The sequence below is a fragment of the Aotus nancymaae genome, unplaced genomic scaffold (genome assembly GCF_030222135.1).
Source record: "Aotus nancymaae isolate 86718 unplaced genomic scaffold, 86718_ANA_hifiasm-v0.15.2.pri h1tg000030l, whole genome shotgun sequence".
NCBI classification, from domain to species: Eukaryota; Metazoa; Chordata; class Mammalia; order Primates; family Aotidae; genus Aotus; species Aotus nancymaae.
Window position 1 is genome coordinate 19,057,891 of NW_026988443.1, and position 22,342 is coordinate 19,080,232.

General features: G+C 36.2%; 1 long non-coding RNA gene across 6 annotated transcripts in view; it reads left to right on the forward strand.

The window, feature by feature from the left end:
• The first annotated feature begins 290 nt into the window (after positions 1–290).
• Positions 291–22,342, forward strand: part of LOC105724165 (uncharacterized) — an 85,787-nt gene continuing 63,735 nt past the window's right edge. For all 6 annotated transcript variants that reach the window (XR_010344777.1, XR_010344775.1, XR_010344778.1 and 3 more), the window contains exons 1-4: positions 291–472; positions 2,157–2,341; positions 6,972–7,151; positions 10,661–10,735. This is a non-coding gene — a long non-coding RNA (uncharacterized LOC105724165). The remainder of the gene's footprint in view (positions 473–2,156; positions 2,342–6,971; positions 7,152–10,660; positions 10,736–22,342) is intronic.

Sequence of the window (22,342 nt, forward strand, 5' to 3'; positions counted from 1 at the left end):
GCTGTATTTTGTCACAATGTAATCTTAGACATGTTATTTTTAAAGCTTCAGATTATAGTTTTTTGTTAGTTTATTTAGTAGTATAGCAATAATAATGATAATGCCACTGGATTGCAAAGGGAATTAAATAGCATAATGTGTGCAAAAAGCTTAGTGGCATGCCTGGCACACAATTAGTATTTAACAAAATTTCAGCTGCTACAGACTTCTCACCAGACTAGAACACATTTTTTTTTTTCCCCAGAAACACATATGGATAATATTTCAAATGAAATAGAGAGTGGATTCTTTGCAATCTCAAAAGTACAGTGCTCTCAGTTCCACACACAAAAAAATTCTACTTCTGTTTAACAGATACACAGATGAAGATGATATCTATGGAATCTTTTCCTTGCAATTGATGCATTCTTTAGTCCAGTAATATCACCCCACTTTGTATCCAAGACATTGTCTCTGTTCATGTAGAATTCAGGTAAGTCCCCTAAACTTCTTGGTTCTTTTCCATCTGTGTAAAAAAGTGGTGGGAATATTTGTATGCCAATGCTACTATTTTATGGCTTTCAGTTACCAGACTTATAAAAACCTCAGTTTTATCTAAAAAGTTAACTTTAATATAATGTTTCATCAGTTACTAAAATATCTTCATTCCTGGTGTATTTCCAAGTTTAATTTCTAGCCTAATGACATAGAAATGACTACTTCCTCTGGCATAAGAAAGTAATCAGTAAATTAAATATTCTCATGTCTGTATTTCAAACTTAAAATTGCTTGTTGGAAGAATTCAAAGAAGTATTCAATTATAATCTGGAGCAAATGTATTAATGTATTCAAAACTCATTCGAATGTCTATTATGTGCTAGATACATGCTAACTTCTAAAGAAAATATATATATATGTTTATATATATGCTTTATGATTTTGAGTGACATTATCTATTTTAACATTACAATAATCTGATAAGAAAGGTGAATGATCTCCCATTTTAAGATAAAGAGTTTGATTGTGGGAGACACCAAGTGACTTTTACATCATGCTGTAATTGGACAGCATGTGGACACAATCTATTAAAATTGTATGTCATTTCCAATCAAACTGCACTCATTCTGAAGTTTTGTATTTGTTTTACCACAAAGTCAGGAAACATCCAGTTCAATACATATCTTTATCAAAACTTTAACCTTATAATAAATAAAATCTCCTTTCTTAGCCTGAGTCAGTTTTAGGATATACTGTATTTCTGAATGATGAACTAACACAGTGAAAAGTAATGCATTATGCACAGTTGGAGGGCCTGGAAAAATCAGCTGCTGTTGTTTTAGCTAATATTTAACGATTTCGGGTTTTCTGACTAATGAAGCAGAGAATGGCATGTTTCTCTCTAAATGGTGCAATTTCAGCTCTCAGCCTGGAACTTTATCAGAAATGCAGATTTAGAAAAACAGAGTGGTCTATGCATCTGCTCAATAAAATGGGCTATGTGAATGCTTGTGAATTCTTTATTTTGGTAAACCTGATGATTTGAAAGCAGAGAGAATGATTAAGTTCCCATGGTTAGTAAATAAGGGGTTTGGGACTCAAATCCATTTCTCTCTGGCTTCTAAACCACAGCTCCTGCCCCTGTCTAATAGGAATCATCTTTTCATTATGGGGATTGGGGAGCTTATTCTTCTCTGTAGCCTCAGTGCCAAGCATATTATGGGTGCTCAGTAAACAGGTGTTGAATTGTCTGTGTGGATGAACTTTTCATCGTAGCACCAAATACCTGCCTAAGCACTTCATTTCATGGGGCTGAGGGTTAAAACTGGACCAGCTATGGACAGTTACATTGTCATGTTATTTAAATTACTTACGAAGGCTGTTTATAACAACCTCATACAGAAAGTGATTGTTTCATGCTTAACACCTTCTCAGTGAACTCACAGCATCTGAAGTGGTCTATTCCATTTTCACAGGTGCACCTGAACCCACATGCACACAAGCATGGCAAAAGGATGTTGTTACTATCGTTTTTTTTTTTTTAATATGTTTACTTGTGGTTAGCTTATTATAAGCTAAAATCTGGTCCCCAAAATTTCCATCATGTTTTCTGTCCTTTATTGGGGGACAAGCATGTAGTTTAATTGAACATATAGATAACCTCACTATTTATATTACAGTGTTTTCCAGCTTTTGCCAATTAAATACAAGGCCACCAAGGTTGTTTTTCTTCTAAAAATGCTTTTCTTCAACCATCATAAGCACAACTAATACCATGACCAAGGACACTTTCTGTACAATATAACCACCATGAAATTTCAACGTCAGTGAAAAAAAATATGTAGAAATGAGAATTACCTTAAAGGTAAGTTAAATATTGAGACAACACATTCCTTGATGTGTATAATAATTTCAAAAAACAATTTGATGAACATTTAAAGTTCAAACTACCTAGATTTTTTTTCCCAGTGAAAATAATACTGCAATTCATTTTCTGTACTTAAACAATGTGTTGCAATTAAATATTATTCAATATAAAACTGTCTATTTTAAAATATATGCTGTTATACCCAAATATATGTGTGTTTATATATGTAATATATTTATTTAACCCTCTATCTCCCAAAAGAAGATTTACCACAAAGTAAATTTCAAGAGAGCAAAGACAAGTTTATCTTTTGCTCACTACTATACCTTCAACACATCAAACATTGCCTGCCATACAGTCAATAATCAATAAATGTTTGTTGACTTAATTACTAATGAATCTAATCCTAAGAATTTCTAACGGTAAGAGCTTTGTGCTAGGCATTAGCTTACCACAGGTAATTCAAAGATGAATTTCATCTGTTCACTGTCTTTCAGGACCTAATAGTGTGTTGATTTTTATAAAAATGTATAGGGTAGGCGTCACTTTAAATTAGTCCCATGTCCCAAAGTTGGCAAACGTTCAGTGAGACTGAGAGACTTGCTCAAGTTCACCTGTCTAATAGTGGTAGAGCCAAGACTAGAACAAATCATATCCATCAGAAGTTTCTTTCAGAAACTGTTCTGCATGCCAACAATTAAACTGCAAATGTTTAGAGTCAGGAACCTGAATGAGTCAACCTGAAGCAGCCCTTTAATCGACTCAGCCTCTGACATGATTCTCAGTAAAAAAGCTAAAAGACACTTGGAGTGGTCCCAAGGAACTCAAACCTTTCACAGGATTCATGAGCATTAGAAGAGCTTTGGAGAAGGATTTTTCCCAGAGTACCTAGAATTCCTAGTTATGGATGGGAGATAGAAGGGAAGTGCTGAGCCAGGGTTTTTAGCTGTGAATGGCACTGGTCTTGAAGCCTAAAAGACAGTCATATGGTTTTACTAATTTCTAGTGATTTTTGCAAAAATAGTTATTTTGAGCATTGCACATTGAGTTGTCACTTTGAACACCTGGCTTATACAACAGGCTTTGTGTCCCAAAGGAAGACATACTAATACACTACCAAAGATTGGAACAACTAGCACCACACAATATTTCCAGAAGTAAATATGTTAACATATGTTAAGTGCCTTGCAAATAGACATGTCTTTAAATCATTTATTTCTAATTTTAGGACCATATTCCCTAGAAGCAATCTCAAATAAGGACAGACTTTTTTGAAGAAATGGTATTTTTTTCAAATAATGGAAAGGAAAAAATATTCAATATACAATGGCCTTAGGGTTGTATGATTTGTGTATGTGTGTGTGCGTGCGTGTCTGTGTGTTCATTTTGTGACTACCGAACTACCTAAAATAGTTAATAGTTGTAAATGCAAAGCATTTTTTCATAGTGATAATTTTCAGTGGAAATTATGTTGCCTGATAGGATTTAACTTTCTCAAGGTGCTGTTTCTCAAACAGCCTATTCCTAGGCTGCAAAGGACATATTTGTAGCAGTCTGAGAAAATTATATTTTTCTTTTTGGAAAAGAGATGATTCATTACTCAAATTTAATAAACACTGTTTATTATAAAGTGTAAAGCCAAGTATATAACATATGCATATGTTAACACACACAAACTTACACAAAATCCTAAAAGAAAATAAAAACGTTAAATTTTTTTAATGAATGTATATTTTCCTTACATCATAAACAAGCCAAAAACACAGCAAAAATACAGTAAAACCATATTAAAGTTACCAGTTATTAAATAATGAAGTCCGAGTACATATTATTTAGTTTTACTGTATTTTACTTAGGATGACTTTTAACTCAAAATTTTATACATCAGCTCTATAGCTATCAGGTCATTTTGCATTTTACTAATTAGACAAGATCTGTTGAGAACGTTTTAACATTTTTTAAATCTTTAAATGTACGTTCAGTAAAATTGCAATAATGCTACCTTTATGATCAATTCTGGATTGTTTTAACACAGAAAAAGTCATTTCCTATAGTTTCAATAAAAGTATATTATAAAATATAAATTGTCAACTATATTACTATTAAGATTAATAATAACTATAATTACAACCTGAGTAATGAATGAGTCTGATTCTCCACAGAGGAAAAAATTACAAAGAAAGAAGTGTTTTTGATTCATTTAATTTGTTAGGGCATTTTGCTGGTGAAATTGGTATTATTACCTCTGTTTTTCAATATGAAAGCTAGCACAGAGATGTTAGCAACTTTAATCAATTACATATGTTGTATACAGGTGAGAATGCCAGAATTTGAATTTGAACCTTTGGTCTTTACAAATGCTTTTTCACCATTACTATGCATTCCTGCCTCTGAAGTCCCCTTAAAGATGAAGCCAAGAATCTTACCTTGTCCCATGCAGCCCTTTATCTCTGCATGTCACATCTCACCCTCCCTTTATCGTTGGTTCCACTGAAACCAGCTTCCTCATGCTCAATCTGGAAACTGAAACTCACCTGATATTTTTCTTTCCTTTCTTCAGCTCAATTAAAAAATATTTCTGTATTTTCTTCTTCGGGTATACTACTATGGACTACATACATCAGATGCTGAGAAATATGCAGTTAAGATACAGACATTCTTCAGAGTCATTTTCATCATCTGCTATTCTTCAAGTTATCATTTAAAATATGCTCTGAAGATGTTTTTAAAGTACAATCTAAAACTTGAAAGAGGAGGTTCTCAATTCTAAATAGCTATTAGAAAACACACACACGTGCACGTGTGCACACACCCACACACCCATTATTATCTATTTTTATCTGTCCATGCTTGTATGTCTGTATTTTGCCATCAGACTCATGGAGTTCAAAAGCAACACTGGCTTTCAGTGAATGCTCCTATAGCAATATTGGCAAAGTGCTATTGCTGCTGACTCAGTGCTTATTTAAATGGAATAGCAGGGTCATTTCTTCCCACGTTATGGGCTTCAGTGCACAGCAGAGAGCAGCTAGGGCTTTGTTGGCACACATCTGAGTGACTCTCCACAGAGGTCACCTAACGACACAAGAAATTGGAGGTCAGATTAATATCCCTTTTGCATCTTCAAAGACTGACCTTTCCAGGTCTGCTTTAAAGAAGGGGATTTTTCTTCTACTGCCAAGGACAAGAATCTGGCCTAAGCCCAAATGTTAACAAAAAAATAAATAAATAATTACAAGATACCACTTCCTCATCAGAGCTTTCTAAGGTGGGAGCATTCATTGTCAGTGTGAATTATCTACCAGGAAGAAAATCAATGGAACAAGAGTACTAAATCTGAACCAGGGCACCGTAGGAAGTGTGGATGCAGATGTGGGCTTTGTACACAGATGAACCCAAATTTATATCTGTACATCCGAGTTCTACCTTCTAGTAGTGGTCTTTTGTGACCTGATGGACCCAAGGCAAGGGTTTAAGAAAAGAGATCCCGGGGAGTACCTTCTTACTTAATAAGAGGGAGTGCTTAGTAGTGAGTCAGAGACTGGGAAGGATTAATAGTTAACAAAGGATCTTTTAATAAGCAGGTTACAGTTATGCGTAACTGAGGCTCAGTCCCACTGGGAAACTCTAAGAGACAGTATAGAACATGTCTCAGAGTCGACCCAACAGGTAGGCCAAGAAGCTAGGTGTTTTCCTTCCACCTTCCTTTAGTCACTGCCTGAAGTTACTTCTGAGACTATTAATATCCTGACACACTACGATATGTCTGTACATTGAGTAGAATCATCAGTATTTCACAAAGTCTTATTGAACATTAGCTGGAATTACATAAATAAAATGTCTAACAGTGCCCATTCCCATTGACTACAGAAAGAAAAGCCTAGCTATATTTCACTTTTAAGGGGTGGTTGACAAAGGGTACATTTAAATATACATTTAAATATACACTCTAAGTTTTAAGGCAGTCAACTCTATGGGCCACATGATGAAGGTCCTCATAAAATAATATTTGAAGTGCTTTTATCTAGGGATAGAGATGCTTTATTTGAAGGTGAGGTTAGGGGTAAGAATGAATTGTGAGTCCACTTACTAAGTAGCAAATGTGTATTAACTCCAGGGAAAGGAAAGTTCATATAGAAGGAGGGAGGAAGTGAATTAATTACAAAGCATCTTGTTAAATAATTATAAGAACCTGAGAAAAGGTTAAAAGAATTATGGTTCCACATGCTAACTGCAACCATGTCTATATTGAGCAAAGAGGTCAACTTATTGAACCAGGAGAAGAAAGAAAATATGCAAAAAAGAGGAGACAGCCTGAAATAGTGAAATTTTCAGGTTCCCTCTTGGTACATGGAAGTCTAAATATATCTATTTACCTAGAAGAGTTATTTATGCATTGTGTTCAGTACTGTCTGTGACTATCTGTGCATGCAATATCTATGTTTAAGTTATCAATATGTTAAGATAGGATCTTTCCTTGGATTTTGTAGGAAAGGTATAATTACCTTTTCATGTATAACAAACACAACAAAATATACTATACAAAATAGAACCAATGCAAAATAATTTAAAGACCATGTAAGGGTATTTTATTTGATATAATTAGGTAACTTAATTGCTCTTCTAGGACTATTTCAGATTGAAAGCTTAGTTTAAGCCTCATCTGAGAGCTGAAATTTAACAGCATGCAGTTCTATGTGAAACACGTGAAAGAAGAAAGAGACCTGGTTTCAAGTTATGGCTGTGTCCTGTATAGACAGAAGACAATGACATAATCCCTGCAACCTTCAGTCTGCTGGGCTACATGGTAAGAGTAAAAAGTTTTACCTTGGATGAAACATATTTGCCAGTCTATAGTATTTCTTGGTGCTTACAGCATTGCAACTCGGATATAATTAATTTGATCAATGCTTCTATGGGATGTTTTCATAGTTCAATGTTTGATGCATGGGACAGTTTCCACATATGAGCCAGGATGAACAAATTGCTGTGTGACATGAGTCCACAGAGTACATGTGCTAGAGGTACCACATATATTCATTACTAGAGGTACCACATATATTCATTTATTCAAAATATATGTCAATGACTATCAAATATTGGACCATTGAAGAACCGTAGGGCAAAAAAACAAACACAGAAGATCTAGCCATAGTTCACAAGTTGTTTGTTTTAATAGGGGATCCATTTATATAATTAGCTATATAATTAACTATATAATTAATTACAATAAAGTCTCACTAGGGATGTTTGAAAAAAATCAAGAATTAGTAATTACAAGTAACATCTGCAGCTGACACTAGATTAGGCAGCAAGGCATATGGAGGTAAGAACAAGAATCTGAAGACTGTGTGTTTAGGTTATACCCCTACTTCTGGTACTATTAGAATGACTTTGGGCAAGACATTTAACCCCTATATACTTTAAATTTCATTATCTTTAATATGGAGTCCTTGTAGGCCATACATTTTTTTTGGGGGGGGGGACACAGGGTGAGTAATTAGAATGGTGTCTGATACGTGGCAAAGGCTAATTAAGTGTTGGCTTTTATTATTATGTCCCAGATTTTAGATGAAGGGCTTTATGAATACCATTAGTTCATAATACTATGAACTAAGGCTAGTGTCATCCTCATTTTATAGATAGAGAAATTTGGCTTCAAGACATTATTTTAACTTACCCAGTTTTACACAGATAATCTATAACTGAGACAGGTTTTCTTCTATATGACTGCAATGCAGGCTCTTACCCATATTACCATATACGCTCTTTGAAAAATTAGACAAAGTAAGGAGAAAAGTCAGGATAATGTCTTTGTTGAAAATGCAGACTTGAACAATTAAAGGATGTTGGCCTTTAAAAAGGGAGGGCTTGGAGGGCTTAGAGGCCAGGCACAGTGGCTCATGCCTGTAATCCTAGAATTTTTCGAGGCCAAGGTGGGAGGAGAGCTTGAGGCTAGGAGTTTGAGACCAGCCTGGGCAACACAGAAAGACCCTGTCCCTACAGGAAAAACAAAAACAAAAACACAACACTGAAAAACTTAACTTGGCCTGGTGATGCGCACTTGTTGTTGTGGCTTGATCTCAAGTGCTAGAGGTTAGAGTGAACTATGATCACACCACTGCACTCCAGCCTGGGCAACACAGCAAGACCCTTCCCCCTCCCGCACAAAAAAATGAGGGCTTATAATCTTATAATTGTGCCTGAAAAACAGTAGATGGGCTTGCTATATCTATATCGAATGTCCCTCTGTGGGGTGGTTGATAATGTAATCATGATTGAAGCTAAGTTCTACCTGATATTGAAGAGAGTTGATAAGAAAATAACCCCTCTTTCTAACAAGGCATATTGCCTTCTCTATGAAAGATTGCTATATATACTTAAAAGGGGCATAACCCAAATATATATATATTTTTCCGCTCAAGAATCTAAATTAGCCTAGGTTTCTGAGACCAAGGGAAAACCCAAAAGAGAGAAACTGGTAAGTCTATGTGAGTGTTTTAAGAAGTCTGCTGTGAAAGTTCAGAAAACCAAATGGCTAATTCAGACTGGGTACAGCTGGAAAGATGTTCGTGGAAAATTAGTCTTACCTTGAGGCTGTAAAAAGATGTATAAGCTATTATTCTCCCATAATGAATGTTTTATTGATAGCAGATTTTAACCCCCTTTGCTCAATTACCTTTTCTTTTATTTCATCCAAACCCTCCATTCCTAGGTGGGCTATTCAGTTATCTGCTCCAAAAACAAGTCATTAAACATATCTGGCAGTAAACAAAAAAATACTGAAACTAGACTATCTTACAAGGAGTACATATTCAGCTGGTAAAGATGAGTTAATGGGTTTTCTTTTTCTGTCTTTTTTTTTTTTTTTTTTTTTTGAGATGCAGTTTCACTTTTGTTGCCCAGGCTAAAGTGCAATGGTGCAATCTCAGCTCACAGCAACCTCCACCTCCTGGGTGCGGGTGATTCTCCTGCTTCAGCCTCATGAGTAGTTGTGATTACAGGCGACTGCCACCATGCCCAGCTGATTTGTTTTTTGTGTGCGTATTTTTAGTAGAGAAGGGGTTTAATCATGATGGGCAAGCTGGTGTCAAACTCCTGACCTCAGGTGATCAACTGCCTTGGCCTCCCAAAGTGCTGGGATTATAAGCGTGAGCCATCACGCCCAGGCAGGATTTCTTAAAATTTAAGATGGGGTTTTCTCCAGCTGCAGTAATTAGCATGTTTGAAAACTAGAATGAATAAATAATCATAGCAAGTTCAACTTCAATTATCATTACAAATGTTTGTATTTATTTTTGCAAAACAATTGACATCTAATTAGCATGTTAAAAGCTACTTGTGTTTAGATATTAATCAGATATCTCCTAAAAATCTTACACTTATTTATTAAGGATAAGCCAGACATATGCATAACCATAATTAACTCAACACTACACGATCTACTTCTCAAGTAATTGTTAGAATTATGACCATAGATTTATCTGTTTATTCATTCAATGATATGATACAGCAGAAGCCAATTATTTCCTAAAATACACTAAGATTATTACAGCTAAATGATGTGTATCTCCTCTATATTACTCCAGAATGCTAAAAGTTATAGGTATCAGAGGATATATATATATATATATCATATTAAACAAAACTAGCCTTGCTTATAAAGCTTCTTCTAACTTTTAATGCTCTTATAATGCTCTGATCGTGTTTTATTAGTTCTTATTACATTGATGATATTATTTGTTTACAAGTTGAACATTCCCATGGATTCACGAACTTCCAAAAAATGATATTGAAGTCTTTATTTCAGTTTATATTCCCAGTTCATGACATGATTGTCTAGAAAGTAACAGACATCCACAAAGTCTATTAAAAAGGATGGACTGTCTACTGGTATGTGATCTGTTGTTAAACTGTGCACTTTAAGTCTTTTTAAAGAGCGTTAACTCATGGAAAAGTTTGGGCTTTGACATTAGACAGACTTAGAATGAGAAGCATGCCTCAGCCCTGCTCTGCTTAACATGAGCTAATCATGAAACCTCTGAACCTCAGATACCTCATTTGTAAAGGAGGAATTATATGCCATATCTCACAGAGTGGTAGTATTTCATGAGATAAATACAAATTCTGCCTGCTATGAGCATTAAAAGACCTCTTTTCTCCAACTCATACATCAACTATAAAAGGTTTTCCTTTTAGCTTCAGCCCAGTTTGTGGCATGAAATAAGCCCTTGGAATGTATAGTTTTTCTTTATGTTTTTTAAATGTAGAAATATGGAAATGTAATAAACTTCAAAAATGCGATTGCATTTGCAGAAAATCCACACTGATCTCAAGAACTCATTCCATGGCGCAACGCTTGTTCAGCCTCTGATAGAAGGAAATGGAAAGGTAGAGCCATTGTTAGCTTTACCTGGAAGTTTGCAATTGCATGGCTCTGGAGCGCAGTCTCATTGACGCAATGAATGTTGCTTGGCCCAGTTTGCATGTGGCTTTGAGATGTTACTTGGATTTCAGTAGCTCTGTCCTGCTCCCTCTGTCCCATAAAAAAATGTATAATGTGTTTTCCCTAACTCAAAACCTTTCGTGTTTGGAAGGCAGTAAAATCGTCTGAAAAGCAGTTTTTTTTTTTTTTTTTTTTTTTTTTAATCGAAAGGAAGAAAGTGGAGCAGAGCCAGCTCTTAAAACGAAATAAAAAAGCAAGCCAAGTGCAAATGTTAATATTTCAATTGCTCTCCTGGGTACAGAAACTCAGAAGTGTAACAAAGAAATCTGAGTTCATATCTAAATGAGTCCTTACTTCAATATAGCTTAGAATAGACACTGCCTTTGATAGCATGTTGAGAGAGGTCAGTCTACCCAGTTAGGTCATCTCTTGTGACTGGGACCTCAGTATCTCATTTTCCAGTGCCTCTATCATTGACTTGTTTGTTTGTTTGTGCTCTGTATGTTCAGCAGCAGCTTATAAAATGTCTACTAATGATATCCCATTTCAGGTATCCCGGCCCTTTATAATCCCCTCCTCTAGAGTCTAGGCTGGAACTAATAATTTGCTTCTAAAGAACAAAAATTAGCAAAAGGAATGGGATATGACTTATGAGATTAGGTTATAAAAAGAGTCTTGTTTCTGTCTTGTTCAGCATCTCTTGCTTTCCCATTTGTTCATTCTGGGGGAAGGCAGCTGCCATTTTGTGAACTATTCTATGGACAGGCCCACATGGTTAGGAAATGGAGGATGCATTCAGCCAGCAACCAGACAGAAACGTCAGTCCTCTGTTCAATCACCCCAAAGAAACTAAATCTGAGCAATAGAAAATACTTTGAACTAAATAAAAATAAATCAAACATACCAAAACACATCAAATTTTGTGGGATGTAACAAAACAGTGCTCAGAGAAAAAACTTGTAACATTGAATTCTTATTTTGTAAAAAGGAAAGATTTCTACTCAATAATCTAGGCTTCCAACTTTAAAAAAATAAATAGAGGAATAAGAGACAAAAAAAAGAATGTGAGAAGAAAACAAGCAAAAAATACTAGCAGAAATCAATGAAATAGAAACAGAAATGAACATAGGAAAAAAATCACTAAAACCAAAAGCTGGTTCTTTGAAAAAGTAAACTGATAAACATCTAGCAAGACTGACAAAAAAGAATAAACAAATCATCAGTATTAGTAATGAAAGGAAGGTTATCACTAGACCACATAGACACTACAAAAATTTAAGAGAATATTACAAACAACTCTACACACATAAATTTAACAATTTTCAGGAAATAAACTAGTTCCTGAGAAGCCATAAACTAAAAAAATTTACTAAGAATAAAAGAAAACTTTATAGTCCTATAATTGCTAAATAAGTTGAATGAATAATTAAGAAATCAGTTTTGTTTTCAAAGTTTTTACACAAGCAATCAGAAATGTTTGCTGTTTGTACTACCCTATGGCCGTCTGGGAACTTTAGAGTGATCTATCCTGTTGGTCATTTCTTCAAGCATAATGAATACTGCTTACGGTCAAAATCATGCAGGAATCGCTCATGGGTGATCCCAGAAGTTCATAGACAAACCTATGATGTACTTTTTTTGAATTCCTCTCTCTTCATTTCTCTCATACTTTATGGCTCCCTGAGATTCCTTCTGGGAATTTTCACCCAGAAATCTGGGGCTTTATTTACACTATTCTGCCATCCGTTGCCTATAAATACCAAGTGGTAGAAGAAAAGAGAAAGAAAAAATAATCAGGAAGTTTATTTTATCCTCTTGAGACTTATGGTTTTCCCTCCAGTGTTCAGTGCCTATGGGCTATCCTGGGCTGAGGAACAACAGAATGAAAAAAAAGAAAAATAATAGAAAACAGGAGTTTTTTTCTACCTAGGAATGTTAAAGGACCTCTTTCCATCTCCTGTATGACTATAAGCTTATCTTTAAGCCCTCTCTGCTTGGGCTACAGCCCAATTTCTGTTTTGGCTTTGCCTTAAGTGTAGGCTAGGAGACACTAAAAGGGGAGAAAAAAGATAATTTTAATGGTACTTAAATTCTTGTTTTCTTCCTCAGTGTGGCTGTTGCTTTCTATTTAGAATCCTCAAATACCTGCTACATTTATTCTGTTCAGGTTTTACAACACATTCAGTGAGGAAAAGAAAAACATTTTTTCCCTAAAATTTAAACATGTCTCAAAATTCAAGTATTTCCTAATATTTTTGTAGGGTTTGTTTTGTGTAAAAATAGAGAAATACCTATTATGCTACCACTCAGAAAACACTTTTAGCTATTTCAGTGTGCACATTTAAAAAAAATGAACATATGTTTTACCTCTAGGGGAAATGTATTTTAAAAATCCATGATTTGCACTATTGTGGAACGTCTTAAGAGTAGTATAAATACTCTCACAATGTAAAAGTGCATTGTGCTGTCTGACAAATACAATGATAGGTTTTGCTGGCCTATGTATTTGGAAGATCTCACTAGAACATTTGGAACTAAAAATGGAAAAAAATATGCCACAAAACTTTTGACGAATGTTTGTTATTTTGAGATTTATGATCAAGGATTTTTGACTCGTAAGAGGTCTAGCTCACCCACTGAACTGCAGTTACTGTCAGTTTGAGGCACCGAGCTTTAACTCAACAACAATATTCACCAGATGCTTGGGGTATAAAAAAGAAAAGTCATCAAAATCAATATGAGCCTATTTTTACAGAAAACTGTACTTCATAAATAGCACTCCCTTCATCTTACAAGTTCAGAACACAGAAGTTTCTTCTTTTTGGAGTTTATCAGAATTTTCTCTTTCATTCCCTTTCTTTCTATCTCACTTTCTTTCTCCCCATCTCTTTTTCTTTCCATTCCTCAAATTTAAAATTCACTTTGTTAAAGGTTTATGCAAATTGATAAAATTATTTAAGAACCATGGACCAAAAATCATAGTGTGAAATCTCAATCTATCAAGAAATAAAATATGTTTCTAGTATATTTCATCCAAGGAAAGAATTAAATTTGAGAAAGAGTTCAGGGTAAAGTGGAGTGTAGAGAATGGGGTGATCAGCTTTTACTCGTAAAATCAGAGAATTTACCTTTGCCAAATCTAGTAAGTTTCAGATATCCTGTCACTTGCAAACTTTGGGTTTCCATTTATACAGAAATCTTCATGGAGAAAGTAATCTGACCTGGATCCTGGGAGAGTTGTAGGAGACGTCTAGGTTTGGGGCATTGCCTGGAGTGAAAACAGTATGTGCAAAGGCAATAAAGCACTTTTCAGAAAGTACCATATATTATACACACACACTATAAATATACATATATATATGTATATATGTATGTACGTATATATGCATATATAAACATGCTAATTCAAATACTAGAAATGATGAGCAGTATTGGAATGAAAGATAGATACTTAATTTAACCAAAAGGGACTCATTTTAGAATTTTGCTACAAAAGGCAGGGACAGTCATCCAGAAAGGGAAAATGACCCCAAATGAATAAGATCACCAGTTGAATTTAAAAGTTATTTAAATTTAAATTTCATATTATCTGCAATACAATTTATTTAATATTTTGTTTTACATATTATTTCTATTTTACAATGTACAATATAACTTTAGATGTATGGATTATAACAATTTAAGTTTTTCTGCATTTATATTCACTCTGAGGAATTTTTAGGTGGATTTTTATATAAAAATATCAGAAAAGCTGTAATGGAGCAAGTGGCTTTAACCCACTGAGTTTCTGTTACTGTGTTCTCCAGTAGAGATAATAATATCTACCCATCTGGACACTGGAAGTGATGTCAGTGTTGTTTAGTTGGGATTGGAGCTTATTTATTTCTGGGATTTGCTTACAAGAGATCAGAGCAAGAAATGGAAACAAAAAATACATGATTCATAGTATTGAAGAGATTCAAGATTGATCCATAGAAACAACATGAGGACCATGTCCAAAGGGAAAAAGTACAAACAATAAATGAAATCAGGACTAGCTGTTTAGTTAAATGGAGAAGGAACAAGGGCTAAAACTAGAAAGGTATTGCCCTGGAAATTGCTGTTGACTTTTGATTGTATTCTTAGGATATCAAAATGTAAGACTTGTCTATTATATGTGTCAGCAGGCTAGTAAAGACACATATGTTTTAGGTTGATTTAAAAGTATAGATAATAAGAGAAAAGCATTAATTATTTATAAACACTTGAAAATAAGAGATTAAAATTATCTTTTGTTTTGATGGTGAATTTACTGTTTACCTAGAGAATTTAAAACAATGTATTAGAATTAATACAGTATTTAGTAAGGTTAATGGAGAAAAGATACATTTAACAATAGTCTTCCATGTTTCAACAACCTACTTCTAGAAATCATAATTGATTCTTTAATGTATCAAGGAATTACTAGTCATTACCTACTTCTAGAAATCATAATTGATTCTTTAATGTATCAAGGAATTACTAGTCATTAACCTGTGTTTGGCCCTCTTGTTGGTGGATAGGTGTAAATAAATATATAAAAGGAACAAAACCCTTGACCTTATTGAGTGCAATTCTAGATAGGATAAGTAAAATATAATCAGTAAATCCAAGAGATAAATACAATTGTATGGTATGAGGGGGTGGTGCCTGGAGTCGTGCACTTTGTGGGGCTTCTGGGAGCTGGGAACAGGCAGAAGCCTCTCTCCCCCTACTGAGTTGTCAGGGAGCTCCACCCTCCCAGGCACAGCTGCAGTTGCCCAGCCACGGCTACAGACCTGGGCATCCCTGTGCTCTTGGGGGTCCAGGAAGCCCCCATCCCCACAGGCTCAGAAGTACCTGTTTACACTCCATGGCCTCTCCCTGCTGCTGGCATCTGCTCTGATTTTGGAGCAAAGCTGAGGCCAGGCCCAGGTGCTATAGTGAGCTGGCCGGGACTGTGCACACTCAGGGCAGTGCTGACATGCTAGTTCCCCAGTCGCCTTGGCCTCCTCCAGATTTTGGGCACTGAGGAGTGCAGGAGGGAGGCTGGGGTGGACTGATGACAGCTCAGTTTGGGCCTGCAGGTGCCCTTCAGTGTGAACAGCCTGGGTGCTGTACACATCATATTGAAGATGGGAGGTAGATAGGCTCCTGGGCAGAAAGGAGTAGGTCCCAGGTAAAACCCCACCTTCAAGCCAGGCCTGAAGACTGGGGGCCAGGCTTCCAGCTCTAGGTGGAGTCCTTGGCCCAGAGTGAGAACTTACGATGCTTCTTCCAGGCCCACCCATGGCTACCCTTGGACCAATCAGCATGCACATCCTTTGTTCTGAGCCCATAAAAACCCTGGACTCAGCCAGATTTGTACAGATGTAAGGACTACCAGTTTTGGAAAGGACCTACCCATTGCAGTTCTCCTCTCTACTGAGAGCTGGACGCTGCTGCGAGCTACACAACTTGTTGGGACGACCTGCCTGCAGAAGTGAGTTATCCATTTTGCCTCTCCTGAGATCTGTGCTGTCACTCAACGAAGCTTCTCTCCACCTTGCTCACCCTCCAGTTGTCTGCCTACCTCATTCTTCCTGGATGTAGGACAAGAACTTGGGAGCTGCTGAACGACTGGACTGAAGGAGCTGTAACACAAACAGGGCTGAAATACACCCTCTGCTCACTATGTTGCCTGTGATGAGAAGGAGAGAAGAACTGCTACCCTTCAGGGCACCCAGACTTAGGGTCTCCCTGAGCCAGGGTTGTGACACCTCTTTGGGGCTCTGCAGTTCCTGGCATCTCCAGGCTTCTGGGCATCACTGTATTCCCCTCTCCAGATGTGGGTGTCCACAGTGGAAGCCATGTGTGGTACACGTGGTCCAACTGCAGCCTTGCACAAAGCCCACACCTGTGGCAGTGCCTGGAGCTGCCTGCCTTGCTGCACAGTCAGCATGCCTGGCCATGGGCAGTGGCCAGACCCCCGATGCTCGCTCACTCACACACCCCTCTCTGTTCTGCACCTGGCTTGCCCTTGGTAGGTGTGAGGTCCAGGCTGATAGAGTGAGCCAAGTGCAGTCTGCCAGGTTAAGTGGGGAGAATGAGCCCAACTCTGAGTATGAGCAATACTCAAGCAGAAGGCGCCACCAGCCACAGAGGTTTCCGGCTGGTGAAGTGACACCCCAAGGATCCTGTGACACTACAAATTGAAAAGTGTATTTGAGTACAAAAATTAACCAAGGGAGCAGAAAATTGGGAGTGTGAAAGGGATACAGTTCTAAATCGAGAGAGTATATTCTCAAGTTACATAATCAAATGATATGACTTTGGTATGGAAATAGACAAAATATTCAGTGAAAAAAAACAGAATGTTTCTAGAACTAGATCCCAGTATGTCATAATTTAATGTGTAGTAGAGATGTTACTTTAATTCAGTGGAATGAGACATGTCCTGTTTATTAAATTGAGCTGGAACAACATTTATTCATTTAGAAGTAAATAAATAAAAGTGGACCACTCTTTCATACTAAGCAGAAAAATAAAACTCATTTAGAAGAAAACCTAGATGCAAACATAATGGCAATGAAAAATGATATCAAAATTCTCTGGTGAAAAACTAGAAAGTAAATACATCTTTCATTCATAAAATGTATATTTATTGAATCCTGTTAGGTGTAATTCTAGGTGCTTGAGGCATACAATTAAATGAAACATGGACCTCTATGTTGAATAATTAGGAGACAATAAGTAGCAAGCAAAATAAATAATTATACAATCTATTTTGCCAGGAGATAACAAGGACTGTGAAGCATAGAGTAAAACTGGGAAAGAGATTGTGAATGCTGGGACCAGAGAGGGTGGGTAAAGAGTAGGCCAGATTATGATTCTTTGTAATACCATAAAGTAGGACTCATTGAAAATATACTATTTGGCCAGTGCATTGACTCACACTTGTAATCCCAGTGCTTTGAGATACTGAGGCAAGAGGATCACTCCAAGTCATGAGTTCAAGACCAACCTGGATAACACAGTGATACCCCCAAGTCCACAAAAAAAGAAAACACATTAGCTGGGCATGGTGGCATGTCCTTGCCATCCTAGCTACCCGGGAGGCTGAGTCTGGAGAACTGTTTGAGCCCAGGAGGTTGAGGCAGCAGTGGGCTATGGTTACACCACTTCCCCCCAGTCTTGCTGACAAAGTGAGGCCCTATCTGAATGAAAGAAAGAAAGAAAGAAAGAAGAAAGAAAGAAAGAGAAAAGGAAAGAAAGAAAATATTGCATTTGAGCCAAGACTTGATGGAACTGACTAGTAATTCAGGAAGATGCCTTAGACCACAGAGCTCTAAACAGAGTCAGGAGCTGGTGCAAAGGTTCTAAGGTGTGTGTGTGTACACAGGAGAGCAAAGTCAGTATATGGCTTCAAGAACTGGAGAAATATTGAGAGGTAAAATGGAATAAGGTCAAATAGAGCATTGTAGGCTGTTTTAAGAACTTCTTATATAACCATTCTTTATATGTGAATACTCAAAGTTGAGCCCCAGTTGACAATATAGAAGTTAGAAATCTTTTCTAAGTTATAATGCCATAAAAAGAAAATATGCAAATGATAGATTTGAAAAATTGTAATTGCCATACCTAAGATACACTACATTTTTAATTTACACAAAATAGAAAAATGAGTTAAATGCATTGAAGGCAATTCGCAAAGAACAAATCTAACAATTCAACAGACATGAGAGTTTATCTGCCTTTATGGTAGTGAAGTCAATGAAACCTAAAATAACAGTGACTTTTGAAATACCTATGAGACTAGCATAAGTGAAGAAGAAAAGAACTAAAATTCAAATTGCTGGATAAAATGCAAGAATGTACTTTGCTAATGAAAATACCAATTAGTCTATTTTTAAAGCAATTTGTAAATATCTAGTAACATTAGTGACATTTATTGAAAGTACAGTTTTAAGTGACTCCTTTTATAATTTTGTAACCTTTTTATAAAAATTATTTTAACTATTGATTTAAAAATCTTTGGACAAAAAATCTTGATGGACTATAAAACCCTGATTGTGTGTATGCAAAAGACTACACATGTGCACATAAACTGATACAGGTGTTTTTTGGATAGACTTGAAATTTGAAGAAAGATGCTCAGTAATTCTGGCTTTGATACCACCACCGTTTCAATTGTAAATTTATCATTTTTTAAATATATTATTATGTATATATACTTATTTATATATGTGTGTATATATTCCAAACAGATATTTTATTTTGCATAACAATTCAAGCTTACAAAAATAGGCTTAATAATCTTTGTTTTGTGCCAATATTCTTATGGTATAGTGTGGAAACTGAGGCCCCAAGAAATATACAAATTTATATAGTGAATAACAAAGCCATATGTAACTAACATTCTCTCCCTCACCCACCCTCTCTCACTTTATTTCTCTCTCTTAACCATGCCAACGTTCTCTGGAAAAAAGGGCGTGAGAACCTTGAATTAGATGTTTCCACATATAAAGCTTGATTGTCTTCTCTGAGTCTAGTCAGGAATTTTGCTATTATTTTCCAGCATCTCCCAAACTTTTTGAAGTTTATGTTTGAAATCAAGTAGCATGCAAAAGTCCTCTGGACTGGTGACAAATTTGTTCTTTGATTATTGTGCCATATTCCCCATTATAGAAATGTCAGAAGGAAACATCTGTCCAGCAAATTGCCATGGAATAGAATTGAAGAATTACTGGGAAATTCATACAATTCCATGGACAAGTGACAAAGGATTCCGAAGGCATTGATACCAAAGCATTAACAACAGAAAAGAGAAAATAAAGAGCATTTTGTCTTAAGAATGAAAAAGAAAAGACAAATATGAATGTCAATCAAGGACCATAGATGTTCTAAATTGCGTTCCAAGTGGAAAACAGCAAGTCTTCCAACTTTGTGAAACACTTTCTTTAGGCAATAAAGATTACATTTGTTTACATCTGGCATCTTTAATCATCCTGATTTAGATTGTCTAGCTTTATATAAATTAAACAGCCAAGACCAAGAAAACAGAGTAACTTGCCCAAGGTCACACAGTTAATTATCAGCAATGTCAGAACTGGATGTGTATTTTTTGACATTATCATTCCCCATCCTTTCCCTCATAGAATAACTCGGGATGACATATTGAATGAATGTAGAAAACAGATAATTCATAATTAGAGGAACAAAGAAGAAAATTAATTTTCAAAAACATATACCTAATATAACTGCACAGAAGACATTCTCTGCAATACTGACATTACTTTTTATATAATTTTTTGGACATAGATAAAGGGTATGTGCTACACACCACAACTGGAAATAGTTTCTTTAAGGTGATACATGATTGAGCTCATAGCATCTTCTTTTTTGTGTCTTTTTGACCCAGAACTATAATTTGTCACTTAATTTTGAGCATCTTGAATTCATGTAGTTTTTAATTATTCTTATATTAGGTCCTTGGGCCACTTAACATGATAACAAAGCAGGTTTGAAAAAAAATGTTGAATGAATGAATTGATGGATGAACAAATATATTCCTGGCTTTTAAGTCGAAAATACTTGCACTTGTTGACATGGGGCCTTAGGAAGTTGTTAGTTATTCCCAAGCTCTTAATCATGAAAATTCTTTGTGTATTAGTCCATTTTCATGCTGCTGATAAAGACATATCTGAGACTGGGCAGTTTACAAAAGAAAGAGTTTTATTGGAATTAAGGTTCTATGTGGCTGTGAGCCTCCCAATCATGGCAGAAGGTAAAAGGCACATCTTACATGGCAGCAGACAAAAGAATATAGCTTGTGTAGGGAAATTCCCCTTTTAAAACATGAAATCTCATTAGACTTATTCACAATCAAGAGAACAGCAAGGGAAAGATCTGCCCCCATGATTCAATTACCTGCAGCCGGGTTCCTCCCACAACACATGGGAATTCAAAATGACGTTTGAGTAGGGACACAGCCAAATCATAAAACCTTGTTATTATACCCGTATGTGTGTGTGTGTGTGTGCATTGATGCTACTTCCTGACTGTTGTCACTCAGAATCATGCACTGTCTATGACACTTTAGTGTTCATGTGATATCAGAATGAGTTTGTTTTCTTGAACCATCTGATGATCTTTGATTGAAAATAGAACTTTGGGTCACTTATTGTTCCAAACACTAGAAGTAAAATAGGCAAAGACAACTTTTCTACTTACATAGAAAACGCACAAATGAGTTTAAGACAGAGATGTACAAAGAACTAGAAAGCATTAAGAAGAGCTTCTGAACTTTTTGGAGGTGAGACCTGAAGGATGAATATAAACTATGCAGAGAAATAATGTGGGTTTAGTGGTAGGCAACAGAGTATTTCAAGAGGGTTTGCTTTTTTTTCCTGATGAATGGATCTGCATGTGGGAAGGTAAATGAGAAATTCTGAAAGACTGTACACATTCACGCATGTGAAATGTTTATGTTTTGGAATAATAGAAGAAAGAGATTAAACCTGAAAGTAAGAAGATAACATCTGGAGATGGAAGAAGAAAGGGATAAACCTTGAGATTAAGCAGAGCCACCCTTTGCAAAGCTTTGCCAACTGGATAACTGATACTTTATCAAGGGTTTTTAAAATTTATTGAGCAGTTTTAAGAAGGGGGGATTATATTCAAGTTGCTTTTTTTTTTTTTTTTTGATGGAGTCTCGCTCTGTCACCAGGCTGGAGTGCAGCTGTGCAATCTCGACTCACCGCAACCTCCATCTCCCAGGTTCAAGAGATTCTCCTCCCTCAGCCTCCCAAGTAGCTGGGACTATAGACATGCACCACCACACTCAACTAATTCTTGTATTTTCAGTAGATGGGGTTTCACCATGTTGGCCAGGATGGTCTTGATCTCTTGACCTCATGATCCACCTACCTCATCTGGGATTACAGGTGTGAGCCACTGCACTGGGCCTCAAGTTGCTTTTAAAATTACTTGATCTGCTCTGTGAAAGAAAATGGCTAGATCAGCATGTGAAAGGATATATGTTTCTTAATCTAAAAAGTAATGATAATTGTAAACTGAATAGGCTTATTGGAAATGGATTTTATACCCCTTGGTATAATGAGGCAGGTTGAAATTGAAATGGAGCCAAACACAAAGAATTCATTTAATATACCTTAGCTTCTCTCTAGCCCTTTCTAATTTCCTTCTCTTCTCTTGCCTTGTCAAATATATTTTTTAAGCGGAACTGCATGTTGCTTCTGTTGTGTCTGTATTATCCATGCCTGTGAATAGTGGGGGAATAAGCGTTGGTCTAACTAGAGCCAAATCGCCAGGGAGCGCTGCCTTTAAAGACTCACATGGGGCGGGCACAGTGGCTCATCGACTGTAATCCCAGCATTTTGGGAAGCCAAGGTGGAAGGATCCACTTGAGTCCAGGAGTTTGAGACCAGGCTGGGCAATATGGTGGGACCCAATCTCTACAAAACAAAACAACAACAACAACAAAAAAAAACAATTAGGTTGGCATGGTGGCACATACCTGTAATCCCAGACACTCAGGAGGCTGAGGCAGGTTA